The sequence below is a fragment of the Bombyx mori genome, chromosome 7 (genome assembly GCF_030269925.1).
Source record: "Bombyx mori chromosome 7, ASM3026992v2".
In the NCBI taxonomy this organism is placed as follows: Eukaryota; Metazoa; Arthropoda; class Insecta; order Lepidoptera; family Bombycidae; genus Bombyx; species Bombyx mori.
In genome coordinates, this window is record NC_085113.1 from 6,231,736 (window position 1) to 6,255,580 (window position 23,845).

The window sequence follows — 23,845 nt, forward strand, 5'->3', positions numbered from 1 at the left end:
AGCTCATCTACACGCTAGGGTAACACTGATATAGCCTCTCAAGGCCATCAGCATAGGTAGAAAAAAAAGATAGTTATTGCTTTGGTTTTAATTTTTTTATTTTTCTTTATTGCCTTTGTAGGCAGACCAGCATACGGCCCACCTGATGGTGAGTGGTTACCGTCGCCCATGGACTTCAGCAATGCCAAGGGCAGAGCCAAGCCGCTGCCTACCGTTTACGGATGGTAGTTATATAAATAAAACTGATTAATACTTTCTTCGGTTTTCGTCAGTCGTAAATAGCCAGAAGTTGTGTGAAATGAAACGTATAAGTCTAGAAACTTTTTTTTTCTCGAAATATAAATAGATGTAAATTAGCACCATATTCAAACGTCGATGTACAAGATTTTATTCATACATGACCACTAAAATTGGAAATTATACGAAACGTTGCAAATAATAAAATGATAATAAATGACCCGTACGTTTAAACCGTAAGAGTAATTTTAATATTAAAATAGTTGTTGAGGTATTAATGTGGCGTGCAGTATAATCTCGGTCTTTGTACTATGAACCCTTTGTATAAATGATCAGTATTAATTTGAGGAATCATGTGACGGAAGATCTGTATCAAAAGTTAATATTAAAAAAAAAAAAAAAACATTCAGTCTACGAAGCGTTTGCCTATCAATAGCAAACGCACGTGAGTGAATTTGTTAATCAATTCATTCGGAATCACCCGTCCGCGTCATTATCATATAACGTGACAACCATATAAGCCGACCGGTATGTATTTATCATTTATGTCACTTAAATTTGATTTTAGAATATGTGTTCGAGGCAACTGCCAATTTATATTTTTTTTATTTTAAGATGATATGGGACGAAATATAATCTCATTAAAATGGTGGTCATTTACCAAAAAAAATTTCAGTGGACTTTTTGGAGGTTCCCGAGAAGTTACGTCCAGCGGTTTTGTTTTATTTTCCCACATTTCTGTACTTTCACATATACTAAAAAGTTTATAAACCAGCGTTATGAGGCATTTAAACCTGAAGAAACATTAAATAGACAAAATAAAACAAATCACACAACTTCACTCCTCGCATTCCCGCCAAAAAGTCCTTAACTCGTTCTACTAAGGTGTCAAATTTCAAACTAATGTTAGTATAATTTAGTGAAATTTGACACTTGGAAGAAAGGATTACATTAAAATTGAAAATAAGTAATGTAAGCAGGCAACGCCGTGGCCGGAAAGGGCTCATAAAATATCTCATGTTCATAAAATAAACAGAAATATAATCAACTATGTGTATTAATCATAAGTATTCGTGAAATAACAGCAAATATTGGGAGCCAATTAGGTATTTTAAAACAATTTAATCGAATCTAGCTAACTCTGGCTATAAAATAAATAATAGTTAAAAAATTGTCCAACTAAAAAATTGAAAATATTTTTTTATAAATTTGAATTAAAAATAGTGTAAGAAAAAATGATTTTATTGTAAAAAAAGCGTGGGAAGCACCCCACGCTTTCAGGATATTATCAAAATAACCCTTTTACTCATATCTGTTCATAAATTTTTTATAACTACTGATACCAAATTTATTTTCTATTTTCTATAAAATCGTATTTTATTAGTTTTTTTAAACTAATATTTATTTTTCATTTTTTAGTTGAATTTCAATTTTTTAAATTTTTTTTAAATTTTTTTTTTCATATTGAATTTTCCTCGGTCCTTAATAAGTATACCAAATTTCGAGTCAATCCGACGTTTTGAAGGGGGTCAAAATCATGTTCAAAGATTCCGTTACATACTAACATACATACGTCTGAAGCTAATAAAACCGTATTAAAAAAAACAAATTGTAATGTAAGCAGGCAATGCTGAGGCCGGAAAGGGCCTATTCATAAATTAAACAGAAATATAATCAATCAACTATGAGTATTAATTTTATTATAAGTATTCGTGAAATAACAGCCAAGATTGGGAGCCAGTTAGGTATTTTAAAACAATTTAATTGAATCTAGATTAAATATAGTTTATTATATGAATGATTATAAATAGTATTATGTTGTGCCGATTCCACTTAGTGGGAAAAGGACGAAAACGAGAGAGACGGTGGTCGCTTCAATAATTTGATATATTTAGAGAGAAGATTATTTTTATTTTATTTTAATATAGTTACAACGCGTGCACGTACGACCTGAATTGTTGATTGATTTACAATGACTGTTTTGTCAGAATTATTATTCTATTTCAGAATTCAAAAAATAGTAATAAAAACTTCATGTTTAGAATTGCTCTAAACAGACGGAACGTTCTGTCAAATTTATAATGTAGATCACGTTAACGTACAACGTGGCTAGCTAGGAAGTGGTACGCCTGACCTCACCGTCCAAGGCTTTTCCGTATTGCCGCTGCAGAAGTGCATCCACAACAAAATTAATAATATTGTGCATAGTATTTTTCAATTTCAAATTCACAAGTAGAAACATGAATTGTATTAATTTTCGAAACATCTATTTAAGGTTTTTTTCTCGTTATTATTAAAAAGTGTGATTTTTTTTTTTTTTTTTAAATCAGTGCCTTAGACTTCGGAACTAATTTAGATGTAGTATTTTATACAGTTTTCATCATCACGCACATTTAATTCACACGTTTGTCTACTTTTATTTTATAACTAGCCACCCGCACTGGCTTCGCTTCGGAAATATTAAATTTTATTATTGATAGCAGAGTCCCGCGACGTTACCCGCGGTGATTGTCGTACCGTGGATGACGCCGCGGGGTGAAGCTAGTTTAAAAAAAAAAAGTAGCCTAAGTTACCCCTTACGGGTGATAACTAAACACTTCACTTTCCCCCCTTTGCCTTTTCATGAGTTCTGTCTCATGCGAGGTTTGGACGTTGGTTGTTGAGCGACAGGAGGTTTTAGTCAGTTCGACTCTGACATACCCCGCCCAGTATCCCCAGAAAAGGGCGGAAGTCCGGCGATTTCCTCCTGACCAAAAAAAAAAAAAAAAGTTACTCCTTATATCATCAGCTACCTATCAGTGATAGTCTCGTCAAAATCGGTTCAGCCGTTCCAGAGATTAGCCGGAACAAACAGACAGACAGACAAAACTTGTAAAAAATGTTAGTTTGGTATATGTACCGTATATAAATTCATATGCACGTAGTAAAAAGCGGTTATTTTAATATAACAAACATACAGTCCAATTTTATTTATATGTATAAATAATTCACTAGTAGAGAATGCTATATGTTCATTTTTTCGACGATTCTATTTGAGATTGTTTTTAATCTATGAGCGATATTTATACAGTTTAGATTAAGATTACTTTTGATAATTAATTGAACAATATATAGCAATACACCGCAAGAAAAGTAAAACTAAAGCAATTAAAGAAAATGATAGATCCGTTAGAGAAATTGTCGATTGACGCGATCGCGCGACCTTATCTATGGTATTGAGCGGATTATGTTATTGGGGTGAGACTTTTCTATATCGATTTTTCGCACACAAGTTTTTCTACGTTACTGTAGGTCGATACTCAATACAAGTACTGTATATAACGCCTTACATTTGACATTGTGTTTTGCACAATAACATACATATTTTATTTTTCATTTTATTTTTGTGTGACGCAATAGACCCTCTTTTTTTATTGCTTTGATGGGTGGAAGAGCTCACAGCCCACCTGGTGTTAAGTGGTTACTGGAGCCCATAGACATCTACAACGTAAATGCGCCACCGACCTTGAGATATAAGTTCTATGATCTCAGTATAGTTCATTACTGCTTCACGGCAAAAATAGGCAGGCAGGCTTCCTGATTCTTCGAGCCTGTTCGAATATTGTTAGTTAGATTTTTGTATTATTTTTCTTGACCAATTACATACTCTATATACAATACAATAAAGATATCAATTTAAGCGCGTGACATGTCATCTTAATGAGCGTTTGAATATGTGCTAGCTGTGTTCCCAGTGTATTGCAGTTTCACAAAGTACATAGTTCTATTAACTGACGAAGACTTCAATTTAATTAAATCAATATTATTTTTAGTTTACTTTATGTTAATTTAGTTATTCCCATTGTGGCTTCGAACTGGATCACTACAGACGCTGTTTTTGTCTTATACCGACATAGATTCAAGTTTGACATATCACTTTATTATCCATTCAAGTGGTTTCAAATACAAAACGCTATTGCCTCTCTTGAAAACTGCATATCGAAGGGTGAAAGGCTGTTTGGTTTAAGCGACATTTTTGCAACTTTACAGGAAAGCCATTCAAAGTTTAAAATTTGGAAAAAAATACCATAACACAATAACTTGACTCAATTCTCTCAGAAAACAATAAAACCTTTACTAACTCAATTAAAAACATCGAACTGTTGATGCTAATACCAAATAAAACGCAGCTTTAACGTCGACCTCGCCCAAAACACGTCATCTCGGATCCTCCCGATCCACTAACGATGCTCTTAGGTACCCCAAGCACCGGTCATCGTTCTCGTCGAACCCGTCGCTTGCGACGAAGGGCTCTGCGAGTAAATTCATCCACAGACACAGCCCACTGAGTTTCTCGCCGAATCAGTGGGTCGAGTTTCCGATCCGGTCGTAGATTCTGCAAAAATCGGCTCTTGCTAGGGTTTGTCAGTCGTCACATCGTCAGGTTTGAGCCCCGTGAGCTCACCTACTAGCCCGGTGGCGCTGATATGGTCCCCTAGATCATCAGCTTAAGTAGGAAAAAAAAGAAGCATTGCTTAAAAGAAAAAAAAAGCATTGCTTAAAAGCTTAAATTGTAAAAATAAATGCGGGACATGTCGCGACATGTAAGCGAAATGTCGCTTAAAACAAATTCACCCCTTGATATGATTTTTATTTATAAGACACAGCCTTTTCTCCACGAGGCAATGCTTGGGAATAAATAACATTCGGTGTCTAAAATTAAAACGTGCTATTATTTTGTTATCTTTATTACTTAAATCCCTGGCCCCGGGTTAGGTCTACACGTGGATCTCCCACAACGTGATTTTGTTTTGTAAAATAAAGGTTACTTAAAAGGTCAACTAAAATGGTGGAGTAATTACGTACTTCCATTGTCACTCTTTAATTTGCATTTATACATGTAAAATACCTAGACGCTGTAATTGTTAGAATGATAGCCTTACTTCGGTATCCTTATACGTGAAGCAAAAACTTTGTATCCCTTTTTACGAAAATTGCGCAGACGGAGGAGTATGAAATTTTCCACACTTATAGAGAATGTAGAGAAGAAGTGCACAATGCTAATTATTTTTTTTTAAATAAAGCATAAAAGATACATTAAATCAATAAAGAAAACATTACACACACTACATACCATGTATTTGACGCATACACACATGCATACTATTTATTGTCAAACTTTTGTTCTTCACGTGTGTTGTCAAATTGAGAATAGATTACATATTGTTTGTCTTTGTTAATATTTTTTATAGTGTAGTCTTGGCAAAATTTGTGATTATAGAAGTATAAAATACAATCATAATAGTGTACAAATTTACAATTCCAATTAATTATAGTCGAATTTCGACTACTGCGGGACCTCTAGTAATGATTGTTACGTGATAGTATATTTATTAAATCATTTATCACAGGAAGTGGTGTAGCGGAATAACCGCTTGTGCTATTCTTTTTCTGTGCCTATATAAAACTAATGTAACACGGTAACACTCCGTTGTGACTATCTCTAAGTGTACGAAAAAGTTTCCTGTAAATATACCACAGAAATTCTTTGGCTTAAAAATTACGAACACAAGGAAAAAAAGTTCTACCAAATTTGTTCGAGTCCTCAAGCGGTGTGGCAATTGATTTGAATAATTATTCTTCTTCTCCATCGCTCGCTCATTAGTGAAGATCGTGACTCCGTTTCAGCTTGTCCACTGCCAGCCTCCATCGGCTCCGGTCAGTTGCCTGGTGTAGTGCAGCGCTAAGTAGTCCGCTGGTTCGGAGATCTGGTCGGACTAACGTTTGGGGCTCCGGTCTCTAAGACGTTTTCCTTCTACTTTTCCAGTGACCATCAGACTTTCCAAGTTGTCTACACCTCTGCGGGCAACGTGGCCAAAGTAGTGCATTAAGCGTTGCAGACAGGTGGTAGACAGGCGAGCGTACTCCATTTTAAGCTGTTGTAGGACCGAGATGTGCGGTGGGCTGTCCATGGAATCCTTAATAGGCGGCGCCAACACCACATTACAAAAGCATTAACTCTGTTTCGAATGTAATAAAATTATAAATATTTATATATATAAATAAATTATAGATTAACAGAAAAAAAAAGATCTGATTGCACCGCTAATAAAATTCATTTTACAAAAACTTACTAATGTCATTTATGGTGTTGCAATATAAATAGTTCGTGCAATGAATATGTATGTATATGTATGGTAGGCAGCGGCTTGGCTCTGCCCCTGGCATTGCTGAAGTCCATGGGCGACGGTAACCACTCACCATCAGGTGGCTTATAAGCTCGTCCACCCATCTAAGCAATAAAAAATAAAATGTTGTAATAACGTGTAAACTAAGTTATTTTGCATTTCACGCAATATCACACAAATTTTAAATTTGTTAACAGGCGTAATCTTTGATCTCGAGCGAGGGGGGGGACAAGAGATCGCCAGTTTGTTCATTACATTGCTGACTCGTAAAAATTATTAAAACTACGAAGCATAATAATATGCTTTAACCTATATATATATAAAAATGAATTGCTGTTCGTTAGTCTCGCTAAAACTCGAGAACGGCTGGACTGGTAGATAAATATGAAAATGCTCGGAATTAAATAAAAATAACAATATTGTTTTCCCTTTGTTGTGTCCCCCGTCGGACGGATTCCTTTTGTTTGTTTTAAGTTTATTTTATACAAAAGTTTAGGTATTTTATTTATCGATTAAGGCACTACGAAGTCTGCCGGGTCAGCTAGTTAATAAATAAATAACGTTTTCCGTTTCTTAGTGTTCTAGATCCAATACATCCCAATTTCGCTGATTTATGGTATAATGGACCTTAGAACTTATATCTCAAGGTGGTTGGCGCATTTACGTTGTAAATGTCTATGGGCTCCAGTAACCACTTAACATCAGGTGGGCTGTGAGCTCGTCCATCCACCTTAGCAATAAACAAAAAAAAAACATACATCTATATTTAAAAGACAAATTCCATACATGTTTTAAACAACTACGGTAAAATGATGAGATTTCTTTCGTATGGCAAAAGTACATAGCATATTCTTGAAAGCTGGCCAGTAATGAATAATAGGTAACAAATTAGGGTCGCTTTGGATCTACTTAAATAGCGCGATGTATAATCGGCTACCCGAAATCATAACGTGAACGCTTTGAGAAAAATACGTGAAGAAAAATGTAATGATTATAAAATCGATGAGTTTCCTTATAATATCATTCAAGAAATCCGCTACACACCAGATTAATCACCATACCTGTTCGATGGTATCTAATATTGTTGTCATGGGAAGTAAAATAATCGCAAAGTATCTTAATTATGTTCGGTTTGACACATATCCTTCTCATATAAAATTATGAAATTTGATAAATTTATGCTAACATTACCAGAAAAAATTGATAAATTAAATCTTGAATGTATGTTACTCAATAATGCAAAAATTTCGGTATTGATTTGTCTAAAAATTCGCACAAGGGTACTTTATACGAGGGCTGCACTAAAAGTATCGGGAATGGAATATTTCCACTGTTCCTGTCATATTAAAATCTTTTTAATTGAAAACTCCTTGGTTTTAAAAATCGAATACCATTTATTTATTTAAAAAAAGATTTTCGGTCTTGTCACGAGGTTTTGTCAAACTTGTTTAGTCGTTGAGAAAATGGAATTGACTCGAGAAATTTTAAGAGCGATGAATTATTATGACTTTCGAAGTGGTTTAACACAAAAACAGTGTGTTGACCGGATGATTTCTGCATTTGGTGATGAAGCCCCATCCAAAACCACAATTTATCGCTGGTTTGCTGAGTTTCAACGTGGACGTGTCAAGCTCATTGATGATCCCCCTGAAGGTCGTCCAAAAACTGCAGTCACCCAAGAAAACGTTGATGCTGTGCGTAAGCTGAGTTTTTGCTCGCTCCTCCTGGCTGAGTTTTTGCTCGCCCACCTGTCCTGGTGAAACTGGAACGGCCTCCGGGCCAACAGTAATGACTCAATCATATAAAAAAAAGTAGTTAAACGATCGGGGCAACGCCTAGTATATCTGCTACCAACGGATCTATTTATCAAATCTTAGTTTATGGACCAGAATGCGGCACAAGCGCCACTTTATACCCAGAATGGAATGGATTTTCTCTGAATTATAAGATTAACGTGGAATAGTAAGACACCGAAATTCAATTTACGGAATACCATACAAATGAAGACGGCGCATTCTATCAAACAACTAGCTAGTTATTTGTATGCTGATGGTAAATCGTCACAGTCACATGTCTCAGTAGATCTATTGATGTAATTCGAATCTTTAAATTACAAAATTGAGTCACAGCACGTGACTCACATGCTCCTTGTAGCGATGAGTTGAGAAATTTAAATTTGACCTTTGGTTACTCGATTTGATTGTCAGACATAGCAAATAAATTATTTATAAGTTAACTTATGTTAATCATTTACGTGTTAATTCACATGTAATTTCTCGAGAAGAAATCGCTCTTAGCGATAAGACCGCTAATTATACTTTTTTGTATTTATGGTTTCGCATTTTTTATTTATTATTTAGTACATATACAATAACGCATAATCCCTCAATCTCTCATTATATGTTATATATGTTACTTCTCAATTTTTAAAGAAAGGAGGATTTTTAATTGCCAAATGGACTATAGGGGAATGTAAGCATTGAATTTAATGGTATGTTTTTTTGGTTCATATTTCATAAAATTTGTAACGGATTACGGATCTGAGTTTGTCTCCGTGCAGCAAGCACGTCACTTGATTAAAAGGGTAATAAAGTAGTAACGTAAATTTATCGGTTCGTAAGATTCATTCACTAAATCAACCTAAAAACTCGTTTTTTAATACAATTCTTATTTCTTGTTTGATGAACCGGCTATGTTACGCAAAAGCAGCCGTCTGTTGCTACCCCTAGGAGGAGGAGAACCTCAAAACCACAGAATCGGTGCGTCAGGCGATTTTAATAGGACATTGCGTGCTAAAGAAAACAAATTGTAAATTATAAATCTATATATAAGGCACCTATTTAGACATAGACCAATATACATATTTATAATCATATAAATAGGTAAATCTGAAACAGATCAGTAACATTTTATCGTCAGCTTATCAACCGCTTTTCTTTTGTTTAGTATCCATTAACGAGATAATATTGTAGTTTGTTTAGAACTTAGTCTCAGGTGATCGCATCATTTGCTTTAACTTAAGCTTTAACTTTATGAAGTCGTCGTGACGTCGTCCGGTGCATTTGTATCGAGCGATGCACCGGTGTTCGAATCCCGCAGGCAGGTACCAATTTTTCTAATGATATACATACGTACTTAACAAATTTTCATGATTGACTTCCACGATCAAGGAATAACATCGTGAAATAAAAATCAAACCGAAATTATAATTATAATTTGCGTAATTACTGGTAGTGGGACCTCTTGTGAGTCCGCGCGGGTAGGTACCACCACCCCGCCTATTTCTGTCGTAAAGCAGTAATGCGTTTCGGTTAAAGCTCATATCTCAAGGCGAGTGGCAGTGTATACGTTATAGATGTATATGGGCTCCAGTAACCATTTAACACCAGGTGGGCTGTGAGCTCGTCCACAAATCGAAGGAAAAAAAACAGAGTTCATCAGCATTCTTATCACACTTAAGCCGTATAAACATGTCATTGGGCTTGTTTTAAACAGAATGACACGTGATATCACGCGCGAATGAACGATAACCAATGCGTAAGCACGTCCTACATTCTGCGACGTTCATAAGTCAATATATTTTCTTCGATATTAGCCAATACCAATCATTTGTTACACAGTTGTAACATTCGCGGAAAACAATATCGGTACCTGTATGGTCCAATGGGCATGGCCGGTACAATAGTCTTCTTTTTCTTTGTGTCCACGTTATTCCACCTAGTGAGGTCGGCGCAGCAAATTTTTCTATTCCATTCTCTTCTATCAGCTATCAACTCAACACTCACTTCTCACTCCATCCATGACTTCTTCGGTCGACCTCTTCCCCCTCTACCTTGCGCTACCATTGCCATACATCTCCTAGTCACATGCATCTCCTGTCTACGCATCACATGGCCATACCACGCTAACCGTCCGCTCTTTAATTTGTCAATCGCCGGGGCTACTTTCACACTTCCTCTGATATACTCATTCCTTATCTTGTCCATTCTTGTCACTCAACACATCCATCTCAACATTCGCATCTCTGCCGTATGCAGTCATGTATGATCGTTTTGTAAATTTTCCCCTTGAGCTTAAGGGGCATTCTACGATCGCATGCAGTTGCAGGGACCTGTCGCCATTTCACCCAATCAGCGTTTATTCGGCTCGCTACGTCATGGTCTATGTCAGTCTATGCCGTCGTTCTGGAATTGGGCCGAGGTACTTGAAGTCGGAGCAGACTGGCAGGGATACACCATCTAAGGCAATTGGCGTGAAGTCTGAAGAACCACTAAAATCACAGAACATGTGCTCGGTTTTTGTTCGACTGATCTTCAAACCCTTTTCCAACCTTTCTTTTCATTTTGCCAGTTTCCTCTGTACCTCAGGCCCTTCCTCTCCAACGGAAAAAATGGCGTCCGTTGTACTGCGTCCCGGCATGAACCCAAACTAGTTCTGTGATACCTCACTATCTCTTGAGGGGCTGGGCAATTAATTGCCTAATACTTGGACCCTCAGAAGCTTTTGACATTCCCCACTGGCACCCATACTAATTGTAGAATGAATAAAGTAATGACCTTAAGTGTTTTTGCCGCGAAGTAGTCATGCATTCCAATTTGAAGAGTGGGGCAGCTGTTGTACGATACAAATAAAACTTCAACGTCATTTGTAGGGATGGATGCTCGGGTAATTACTTTACAACATCTGGGTTGTATGTAAGCTTATTGATATATTTGCGAGAAAAAATAAGGATAAGTAATATACATGTCACATTATAATTCGAATACAAGACGTAGCATAATTTTCAACATTTAAATTATTTTCTCGATCTGAGCACACATGCATTGTTCGTCGGTTACTAAGGTAAAATAATTCTCGCGCCACCAACATTCGGGTGTCATACGCGAATTTCTAGAAATAATACGAAAGTCCTTTTGGATACAACAGAAAAATAACTTAAGCCTCATAATTTCTTCAGAAATACGAGAATATCTGCCTTCAGCTATGTCGAAATAAATGACATTTCCGTCACACTTTTTCGTATACTTTGTAACTTGCAACACTGGCACAGCAAGGCGCATTCGGCCTAAAGGTCTAGATACAAGGCCATAAAATAAAAATAAAAAAACCATTCGGGCGTCATCGGGCGCGATCGGAATTCCTTAACACAAAGAAGTTAGCCAACGTCAGTCAGGAAGATTAGCGTTTAGATTTAAGTTTAACATAAATGGTAATATTTATAATTGGTATCATCTAGTGCCAAGCGTCGTTTTCTCCTTTTTTGTTAATATTATAATGTTGTACACATCCTAAAAATTATAATAATTTATGAAATAGTGTGTTGGACTTATTTCTTCTGAATGAGAGGCTCCGACTAATGTAGAAGTAAATAACAACTTTTTGGAGTTTACTCCTTTAGAATCGATTTACATATATAGGCCCGGGGTATGAAAATTATGGGGACCAAAATCGTACTAGCATGTCACACGAAATGCGTTATGCGCATTTCGTGTGACATGCTAGTACATGCGCCGGCAGTCCGCCACAAAGCCTCGTACTGATCGCGCGTTTCTCTCATTATTGTATTTTCATATATTTGTTAGTCGTTTGTTTTGTGTCTCGTTAATTTGTTAATAATCTGTAGTGTATCGTGTTGTCGTAATATAGAACTATTTCTCGTATTGTTTCGTTTAATTTTTTATATCCAGTAAACTCCAGTCGTGCGTCGGAGCGGACACACACACTTTTTTATTTTCTCGAGAAATGTACGGAAATTAATTCCGAAAAGTACTCAATAAAGACCATTAGGTGTTAAACTCACCCAACCTTAAACAGTTAATTAGGTATTTGTTTACGGTCGGTTACGTCTATGATTACGTAAGTAAATGTTACCAGTAGCTTCGTAAATTCCTAGGAATTTGATACCTTACTAAAACTAGTTCTAAGTAATAACAACATTAGTTTAACAAAAATTTGGTAGAAAAATGAGCATGACCAAAGCTACTTTGTCGTCGTCACTATATTATAGAATTTCTGATTTTTCGAATACCATAAATTTTTTATGATCACCGATGATCGATCGTGACTTTATTATTAAAAAAAATTGGCTCCAACTCCTTTGGCATTGATTTTGCCAATGTCACGATAAATCGTGACTTCAAAATAATTTTAATTATGTCTACGATTCACGAACACAAAAGAAAGTACTATAGAAATTAACATTACACGGAGAAGATATAAAGGTGAGAGAGGTGATAAAATAGTATTAAATAGACTACAATTTAAATTTCTGAAAGACTCTATGAATGAATCGTATCATCATCATCATCATTATTATCAATAGCCCACAGTCGCCCAATGCTGGACATAGACCTCTCCCAATTCACACCACTGAGCCCGGTCTTCCCACTTCTTGCCGGCCACCGTTCGGAAGTCATTGCACCACCTAGCCAGGGGGCGTCCCACGTTACGTCTTCCACTGCGCGGTCTCCACTCGGGAACCCGTCTGCTCCAGCGATCGTCAGTTCTACGGCATATATGGCCAGCGCACTGCCACTTCAGCTTGCTGACTCTTTGAGCTGTGTCGATGACTTTAGTTCTAGGATGAATCGTATGAATGAATTAAATTTTCACATATTTGTTTATCATCTATCTTTCCTTTGATTTATCAACCGTTGCACCTACTACGTTCTTCTTCTTTTCTATATTACCCTTGGGTAATAATGCTTTAGACATTAAATCTGCCAATGTACATTAATATGTATGAAGTATAATAAATAAAAAATTTAAGTATAAATGGTTATCGTCCAATCTTCACAATGATAAAAGAGGTTGTAGGCCGCATTGTGAGCCCATCCGAATAGACACTACCTTTTTTTTTCGGGCTGGGACCTGAACCTCCTACGCTGTCCCCGCGCCTAGAGGGCGCGCGGGGTATCTGGGACTTGACGATCTGGAAATGTTGAGAGCAGACCGCAGGCCCATGGATATTTTAGGGCCCTACCGCATCAAACGACTCCTCAACATTCTCACATCCGACGTCTAATCTCCGTCCGTGATCAGAACCCGGTCAGAGTAAGGTTCCAGCGGTCAACACTACATCCAGACTTGCGGCGCCGCCCCGATGACGCCCGACCGATGGGACGTCGAGGCGATGGTCGACAATCAACAACGCCGGTCTCCACGGTACGGCAGTCCTGTCAGGCCACTCTGCGATGCCACTGGTGTTCCAGGATACCCCGCTCGGCCAGAACCAGCCTGCCGGGTCGGAACGCGATACACCGCCGACCGTGCTGCTCTCCCACAGTATATTGAGCGACAACAGCGACGACGGCAATGCGAATCGCAGCCAACGATGCGCCGTCACATTATGCTGGTGCCGGCGCGCTAGAGTAAGGGTAGCGTGCGGTGCAGCCTCGACCCCTCAGGTCACCCCGTGACCATCATCGGGATCACAGAGGCCGGAGCTGTACGATCGACCTCCTCCGACTCCGGCTCGGTGGCGGCGGCACGACGCCGAGAGGGAAGAAGAGCTCTCCCTCGCCTCTCATTCCGCCGCCTCCTTCTGCGAGATGGTAAGTCGTAGAAGAATAGACACTACCTAACCCAACCTACTACCTCGCCCACTCCTGTTGCGAAACAAAAATCGTTTTGCCAAATCAACTGAGAGCAGGTACAATAAAGTATTGCACCTCATCTAAAATAAGAGTCATGTAGGCTACGTAATTAGAAACTATCTGTCTAGCGAGAGGCCTCCTGTGCTATGTGTGTTCATAATAATATGCAGTTCATGTGGAATGCTTTTCCAGAGATTTTGTTTGCCACGTGCCGTTCGGCTTTAACTTCCTCCCTCGACGGGGTTTTGCTGATGCCCATGGGCGACGGTGACGAGTTATCATAATGACTAGTACGTATGCTCGTCTCCTGTAGAAAAGCCATAAGAAAACTTCAGCATTATAGTTTAGACACAATGGTTTTTATCAATAAATTTTCCTATTAAAATATTCTTCGGTCTAGACAACGGGGTCAATGTTAATCATTTGTAATGTAATCACACAATGCCGGCGGTATGTGATTATTTATAGTTATTTACTTTTTATATTATCTTCCCGGCCTCCTACACACGTGTGTTTCTTAACACGTGACATTTTTCGAGCTATGTTTATCTCAGTCTAATTGGAGAAGTAAACACAATTGTAATAATGTTACGTACATATGTGTTGTGAAGCAAGTATTAGAAATAAAATGTTCATCGTTTTAATAATACACTTTGTATATTACTTGTGAAAGAAAATATGTGGAAAATGTCAAATTCTATTCAATTTACGTTGTAATAAAATGTCAAAACAGTGAAATGTTTACTAAAATCTTGAATATCCCTGTGAAGTAAATTACTCTATTCCAGAAATACGAAGTCAGGCTAAATATTTAGAATATTAGGTGTAAGTAATTACAATATTTAAACTTAGATATCTTAAAAGAATAAAATTTGGCCGCTTAATTGAGCTATTTCGATTTGTCGTTAAACATAATCATTGCTTTGTCGACATTGTATTACATAAGTTAGATAATATACCAAGGAAATAACATCGGCTATAGTTTGAAGAAAAACGATTAACGGAATACATATTTACAGTATCAAATTTTAAATGTTCTTGGAAGTAACATGAAACCTAAACGCATTTTTTTTTATTGCTTATATGGGTGGACGAGCTCACAGCCCACCTAGTGTTAAGTGGTTACTTGAGCCCATAGACATTTATAACGCAAATACGCCTCCCACCTTGAGATATAAGTTTTAATGTCTCAGTATAACGGATGCCCCACCCTTCAAGCCGAAACTTCTGCTTCACGGCATAAATAGGCGGGGTAGGGATACCTACCCGTGTTTTAATCGCAACAAAATTCGAAATATCACTTTATTAATTGTCAGTGAAATGATTAAAATACATTTTACTTTAGCGATACTAGGCACTCGTGCAATTGCCAATTATTTTATAATAGTCGCCGCGGCCACAGATGACAAAATTTAAAATGAAATGGAATGAATGTTTTTTTTTTTTTTAATACGGACCTAACTACATACATCTATATCCATTCACTAGCACGTGGACCATAATGGTTTTGTAAAGTAATAAATACGAGCCGTTCTCGGAGGCAAGCGCTCGCGCACGTGACTCAGTGCATTGACTTCAACTTTCACTCGTCACAACTGCATGTGTGTAGTTTTAAATGGCCTTTAAATTTGAAACATGAAAATATTTGTCACGTCAATTTACTTATAGTTTTCATAATCTCTCGTTCCTATCGTGCACTGTAGGACATATTATACAATTAAATAAAAATTAAATGCACACTCTTAAATAGCGAACTTGTCAGGATATTAAAGCGAATTTATAAAATTTTTGAAAACGACGATTTCGTGATGAAGACGACTTTGAAGGCGGTAAAAATGACGTTCAAAAATTCCGTTACATAAAAAAAAAACATACAATATAGACCAAGCTAATGTATTATATAAAATATGATAATAATTGTATTATATTGTAAATCTTCACATAAAAAATAAATACTCGTCTTAATCAGTTTCTTGTCGAAGCAAAAGCATTTCTAAGTATTCTTTCCGAAGCTTTTAGCGACTGTTTTGAAGCAAGAGGAAAAAATCCTGCCAAGAATTACGTATCGCGTTTCTGATTCAGGTCAATTGAAAAGCATTTAAGCGCGCTTAGGGTTCTTTGAAGTTACTTCAAAACGATTTTCTTAGAAATGGGGATTCTTAGTGATTGCTTTCATCTAGGGTTTCACAATACAAAACATGAATGAGAAATACTTTGAAATCTCATTTGTTTTTTTTTTTTATTGCTTAGTTGGGTGGACGAGCTCACAGCCCACCTGGTGTTAAGTGGTTACTGGAGCCCATAGACATCCACAACGTAAATGCGCCACCCATCTTGAGATATAAGTTCTAAGGTCTCAAGTATAGTTACAACGGCTGCCCCACCCTTCAAACCGAAACGCATTACTGCTTCACGGCAGAAATAGGCAGGGCGGTGGCACCCACCCGCGCGGACTCACAAGAGGTCCTACCGCCAGTGTTAAGAAAAGAATTGGTAAGAAAACTATGATTTTAATTTTTGTATCATTCTGTTAGTATTAAAGGTTGTATAGAGTTACAACGATATATTTGTTTAGTAGTACTATGTATTAATAATATGTAAATTGCTAATACAACCGGTTAACTAAAACCTGATTAAAATCTGAAATATATCATTTTATTCTCATTAAGCGCACTACATCGATTTAGCCATCATACATCAGCAAATCCTGAATAATTTGCTTTGCATGAAAGGGTCAAAACATCCCCACTTAATTACCAGCAAAAATATACAACTGTTGTCACAGAAATGTATTAGCTGATCTCATTATATTCCGATCTGATATTATTCGTGATATGATCTGATATTATCCCTTCAATAAACCTTGATAATATCTTTTTTTTAACCTATCCTTGTTTTGTCACTTAATTCTCGAATACTAATAGCACTAAATGTTCACTGAAGGATGATACAACGCCATAAATAAATTAAACAGAAATCATTTTGTGTGCTTATTTGAAATTAAGCAGTCCAGAAATATCCAACTGTGATGCATCAAACGCCGCAAGATGAATTCGAAAATTGAACGCCATATTTGGTCGGGGTGATCTTAAAAAAAACACCACTAAGTCGTTTTCTAATATATTATATTATATGGTTTAGTTAGGTTTAAGAATAAAATTTCTATTTTTAGCAGACACTTACATTGTTTAGATGCAGTCATTTTTTATTTATGCAGGCTTCACTACATAGTGTAAAACAAAGTCACTTTCTCTGTCCCTATATCTGTCTGTCCCTATGTATGCTTAAATCTTTAAAACTACGCAACGGATTTTGATGCGGTTTTTTTAATAGATAGAGTGATTAAAGAGGAAGGTTTATATGTATAATAACATCCATTAAATAGTGGAGAAATTAATAATAAATTACAGTTTCCGAAACGAAGCGAGGGCGGGTCGCTAGTATATCTATAAATTAATGAATCTTGTCGAATATTAGTAGATTTATGCATTAAATAGCTGTCGATTCACTTGCTGATGTAAGAAATTCTATAAGAAGGCAAGAAGTCATATTAAAAAAAAAAAAAACAATATACAGATTTCTAAGTGTTTCTTAGACTTTTTTATTATTATAATCAAAACAACAAATATAAATGTCGTACATAAACGATTTCCGCTTACAAATAATACAGGAATAAGCAATACAAACGTTATACTTTACCACGTTTCTATGTGAGAATGATCAAACAGGCACACGTTATTACGATTTGGACACTCGTGCGTAAAAACGTGACTTATTTTTATCGAATTACATTCGGGTAGCTCCGCGGTATAATATGAATTAATGAATCATAAACCTACGACGTAGTTTATACATAAATATTGCTGCATGTATACATTGTTATATCGTTACTGATAGGTACTGCTCTTGCTAGGGTCAGTGTTAGCAACACTCCGGTTTGAGCCCCGTGAGCTCACCTACACACGTTAGGGCGAAGCTGAAATAGCCTCTCAAGGTTATTAGCAAGGCTATTAGAATTCTACCACAGTGTAGTCATGTGTGCGTTTTGACTTGTAGGGCACCAGTTAATACAGTAGGTAATGGAGACCACATCTTCATGATTCAAGACGACTAACGACATTCATGTTGTGATTTCTATAGTCTTGACTAACCTTACAAGCAGATCTCCACGACGATCTAAATTTAGTACCGATACGTAAGTATCTTAAGAAAGCGTCAGAGCGCTACTTCGAAAAAGCGGCACGACACGAAAACCCTCTTCTCTTTTTTTTCTTTTTTCCTACCTAAGCTGATGGTCAAGAGAGACCATGTCAGTGTCACCGGGTTAGCAGGTGAGCTCACAGGGCTCAAACCTGACAATGTTGCTAACACGAACCCTAGCAACAGCGGTGCTTCGTAGAATCTATCACCGGATCGGAAACGCGACCCACTGAGAAGATCCGGCGAGAAACTCAGTCATTGGAATATCGAGAACTCAATACTAATGACAAACGTAGAACGGAACTCGTTAGACAATATTATTTAAAATTAAATTTAAGATTAAATTGAATTGTTACGTTTCAATATGACAAATTCGAGAAATCTCCAAAATTTTCATCGTGAGGTCGTTGTGCACCCTTACGGATGTACGGACCTGGCTTCGAGTTGAGCCTCTCTGCTCAAGCATAAACTCTCTACCAAATGAGACCGAGGTGGATTTGCTATCGGGTGTGTATGCATGTATGGCGGCAAGGATATTGAGATAATATATTGTATACTACATAATACAGATATTGTTCAGCTTGGTGTAACTATGTGGTGTGCTCGGTAGCAGTTTGCCCACTGAGTTTCTCGTCGGACCTTTTCAGTGGGTCGCGTTTCAGATCCGGTGGTAGATTCTGCGAAGCACTGCTCTTGCTAGGTTCAGTGTTAGAAACACTCCGGTTTGAGCCGCGTGAGCTCACCTACATGTTAGGGCGTAGCTGATATTATAAGCATCTCAAGGCTATTAGCATAGGTAGAAAAAAAAAAACGGTAGCAGACCGTTTTGTCTCTTTGTCTCATTTGTTTCGACTCTTTTTCCTTTTTGTCTTTCTTTCGCTTTCTCCAAGCTTGCATTGTTTCGTAAATTTTAAGAAACCGTATCTTCCGCCGGAAGTCTACCGCCACCTTAAAATTTATTTGTGTGTAGCGTATTGTGTTATCAACATAGATTACAATCTTATTTTCAGTTTTTACCAGTCGGCCTTCATAATACTTGCTTATATAATCTGTAAGCATCAACAATAGAACAGTGCACGTGTCGACATTTATAGACAAGACCGGTTATTACGTTATATTTTATGAAAAAATAAAGGAACTTGGACTGTGTTTACTATATGATGCCCTTTGATGATTGGTCTTGTAATTTAATGTTTTATTATTGTTGAATTATTTTGCCCGATAATCGTATCAACTCTAATTATCAACAAATAATAAGTAGGTGTTTTTTTTGACCAATAAAGTTTCCATTTCACAGTACTTTCCATTTGAAGCGTAATTTACGTATGGCTTGCAATAAATTCTAAATTTAACTTTTATTTAAATTTATTATAAAATTTAGTTCTAATTTAAATTTCAGCTATTTATTTATTTAATAGTTTGTTTTCTTTTCATTATATTTGTATCTCATCTCGCAACTCGCAACATTAATGATCTTATGTACGCAGTGAATACTACAAACGAATGTACGACTCATTATTGGTTTGAAAGCTTTCGACACGGAAATTTTGATCTAAAAATTAACACTGCGATCGCCCGAAAACTAAACCTATTAAAGGGCAATCAGAGAAGTTAACGATACTCAATCTATCAGCTGAGTTAGCAGCAGCTTTCGAAGTTAGCATCAAAATAATATTGATCTGTTTGCGTCAAATTGGAAATTTAAAAAACTTAATTAAGTCTGGTAGCGCGAATTGAACGATGGCCAGCGCAACGAACGCGTTAAAGTATGTCACGCGTAAAGGTCCCGGTCACTATTTAGTGGTCTAATACAAGTATTATTCATCACAGCTTCTTACCAAATGGCACCAGCATTACTAGAGATGTGTAATATATGAAATTGGACACAATGATGGAGAAGATCGCGTATCTCCGGCCAGCCTTGGTTAATTGCTCGTCCCCGCTGCTCCTACACAACGTTCGACTTCATACTGCACAACAAATGGTCCCTAAGCTACAAGAACTATGGTTGAAAGTTTTGCGCCTACCTTTCGTGGACAGGCTTCTATTATTTCCAAATTTTGGACAGCTTCGACAATCGAATCAATACGACAGGAAAAAATTTAATACCCGCGAGAGGTACTATATAAAATAAGCCTTTGAAGTATTTGTTGGCTCCCTGAATACGATACGAGATTTGAGAAATTTGAAATACGCTTGTTTCCTCCATAATCTATTTAAGTGCAAAACGCCGTTTTATTTATACACGAAACTGTCATGGAAAAACAGATACCCAACCTTAGAGAAAGTGTTAACTTACTCAGACGGCCTAATTGTATAAATAAAGCTACAGGGCGTGGTTTCTCCTCCGCCGCATCCAAAATCTGGAATGACTTGCCTCCGCCTTTAAGAAGTAGACTCTCACAAGGATTCAACCCCTTCAAATACTTTTATAAGGAATTTCTACTTAAGCAGCAAAGTGCGGAGGCAGGGATTCTGTAGATTATGCCACATATTTAAATTTAGGTATTATTAGATTTTTTTATAGATTACTTTATATTATTTTAGTTTTAGTAATTTAGTTTATTATTTTATAGATAAGATTAGTTTATAGATTAAGATTACAGCCAGCGGCAGAATAAAAGCGATAGTTTCAGCTATCACAAAGCTGAGCCGCGACCTTTTTATTTCCACTGTGTCAGTATAATATATTGTAATATTGTTTAGAATTAGAATTTTTATGTCATATTAATTGAAAAGTTATTTGTCTTGTGGAGTAAACAAATATAATTATTATTATTATTACGACTGTACTGGCAGAAATGCATCTTTCGATACTACGGCTGCATGTTTTGATTGATAGAAGACAAAATATTTATAAAAAAAATACTTTAACTTTCTATATACTATATGGCAATTTCGTAAGTAAAGACTTAATTGGAAATTTGGATATAAACAGCATTTATCGTTCAATGACGTCTTTATCTACAGCACATTATTAGTTTTGAATGACGAATTTTAATAGAAACGAATGGCATGTCAAACGTGAGCAATACACGTGCACCGTCCATCACTTGAAGTGGTTCTGATTGCGGGAAATTAAATTACGGTGGCGCCCACATAGGTACCGACCAATCAACAAGGCTCATTTTAGAGGATATTTCGAATTCTAGAATAAGTTTCGAATGTAATGGTAATTCAAAACAACCTTTGCAGCTTGATCAATATGTAAATAGCCAATGTTAAGTTTACATATCTGATGCAAGTATATATATTTAGTTTCAGGGTATTGACTTATTTTTTTACATATTTTATCGTAAACGTATTCACGACCCACCTAATGTGAGTGTTTTTGTTTCAACCAACGCGAATTTCCCCTCCCCACCTTGGAATTAGAGGCTTAAAACTTAATTCCCGAACTGACACACGTAATTTTTCCTTATCAGAAATAGGTATGGTGGTGGTACTGCGCCTTAACTGCTCATAACTTATTTTTACGAAGTATGAGATTTGAACTTCTTTTAAGAAGAGTATTAAAAAACTATAACTATGTGTGTGTGTAAAATTTTTGTTCGAAATACGTATAACATATCTGTGTCTGCATTTTATCATCCATTGCAAATCTGACTTTTCAGAACCTTTTGTTTTGTCCGTACTTGTAAATACTTTAATGTTGCTACGTTATTTTAAATTAGCTTATTTCTTTCACATTATACTGAATTCACATTGCAACACATTACATTATGATTAAACCGACATGCTTGACTTTATATCTTTGAATAATTAGACATTTACTGGTGACTGGTGGACCTCTTGTGAGTCCGCACCGGTAGGTACTACCACCCTGCCTATTTCTGCCGTGAAGCAGTAATGCGTTTCGGTTTGAAGGGTGGGGCAGCCGTTGTAACCTACTGAGACGTTAGAACTTATATCTCAAGGTGGGTGGCGCATTTACGTTGTGGATGTCTATGGACTCCAGTAACCACTCAACACCAGGTGGGCTGTGAGCTCGTCCACCCATCTAAGCAATAAAAAACACGTGTGGCACACGGAGACTGCCGCGGTAAAGCTATTGCATAGCATTTTTTATTAACTTATGCAATTATAAATCGACAATAATAATGTAATATTAAAACAACAATAAAATAAGACCACGCTATATTTATAAACATTAACAAAAGCAAAACATTAACTGTCCCCTTCACACTCATAACCTAGACTGCGCGAGGGAGAGATGGGCAGACTTTTCATGATGTGCTTGCGGCAGTGCGACGTCACGCCGCGCGCTTATTCACAAACACTACACAAGCGCAACGTGTGAATGTGTTGAACGTGAGCTACATAGTAGGCGTAGCGGGGGTGTCAGGTTATTTTCCTTACGGAATTTCTTGATTCAGTCGCCGCGCTCAAAGCCCACGATAAAAGCTATGCAATGTTTAAAAACATTAGTCAAATTAACTGATTTTCTAATACCTACTCAAAAAGAACGAACCGCTTATAGAGTCAATCAACGAAATTATGATCTGTTCAGAAGTATAGAATCTTGAAGCAGATTAATTCAACGGTAAACAGAGAGCCTACTCGACAAACTCCTCGATTATGACAAAGATAGAAAATATACTTCATAACACACAAAAACATAATTAACATTAAAAAACAATCAATTAACAGATATTTGTACAATAGGTGGTCTTATCCCTAAAAGCGATCTCTTCCAGACAACCGATTTATATACAGAAATTCTGAAAAGACAAAGATACAGCAAGTAGATAGGTATCTGGGGGTCGGGACCGGGGTCGTATCCGTGACCTGGCCCCCTAAGAGCTCGGGGTCCCACCCGTTTTGTGCGGGGAGAGACCCATACGTGGGGTGGCGTGCTTTGCACGCTCACCCGCAGTAGGAAGCCTGGTGATGGTAGACCACGTTCCCCCGACCGCTCTGGGGGAAGGTGTAACGCGGCGCCATCAAGGCGGGCTCTTGGCCCACTGAACGAGGGAAACGGTGGTCGTGTCGCTGGCAGCCGCCGCGGCGCCGGTCCGGCGTCCGTGGGACGGTGGGATGGATGTAATGTGCTCGGCGTCAACCCTGTCCCGCCGTCTCAATAGCCCCGACTGGGCTCCGGCCCGGTCCGAGGTAGGGCGCCGGTTTTGAGCGGCAAGAGTTTTTAGTGAGGTTCAACTCCCACATACCCCTCCTGCCGCGCGGGTGGGGATCCAGCGATTTTCTCCTGTGGAAAAAAAAAGGTAGGTATCTGGCGGTCCGAGATTCGATTTTGCAAAACTTTTATACACCTTTCAAAAGTTTTGCTAACAAGGACCACGCGTGCCGACATTTCGTCCAAAAGTCTTTAGGTTAGTCATCGGAACACCGTGTAACAAGAGGAATGTAGTTCTTCATGACAATGTGGACCTTGGAGTCCCGTCCGTAAGTATATGAACAGTCTATTCAAAAGCAACTGTGCCATGCCTAAAAAAAGGCGAACCCTACTAACCACTACAAGTCTTGTATAACATTACAAAAAACCTACTTTGCTGTTTTAATGATGATGATGTCAAATGACGAGGAGTCACGTTCAAGAATACCGGAAGATTTGCAGTAAGTGAGCCGCTCTGCACTCACACAAGCGCCACATTGTATCAGTCACGTGTGCCGCATGTCATGTGTCCG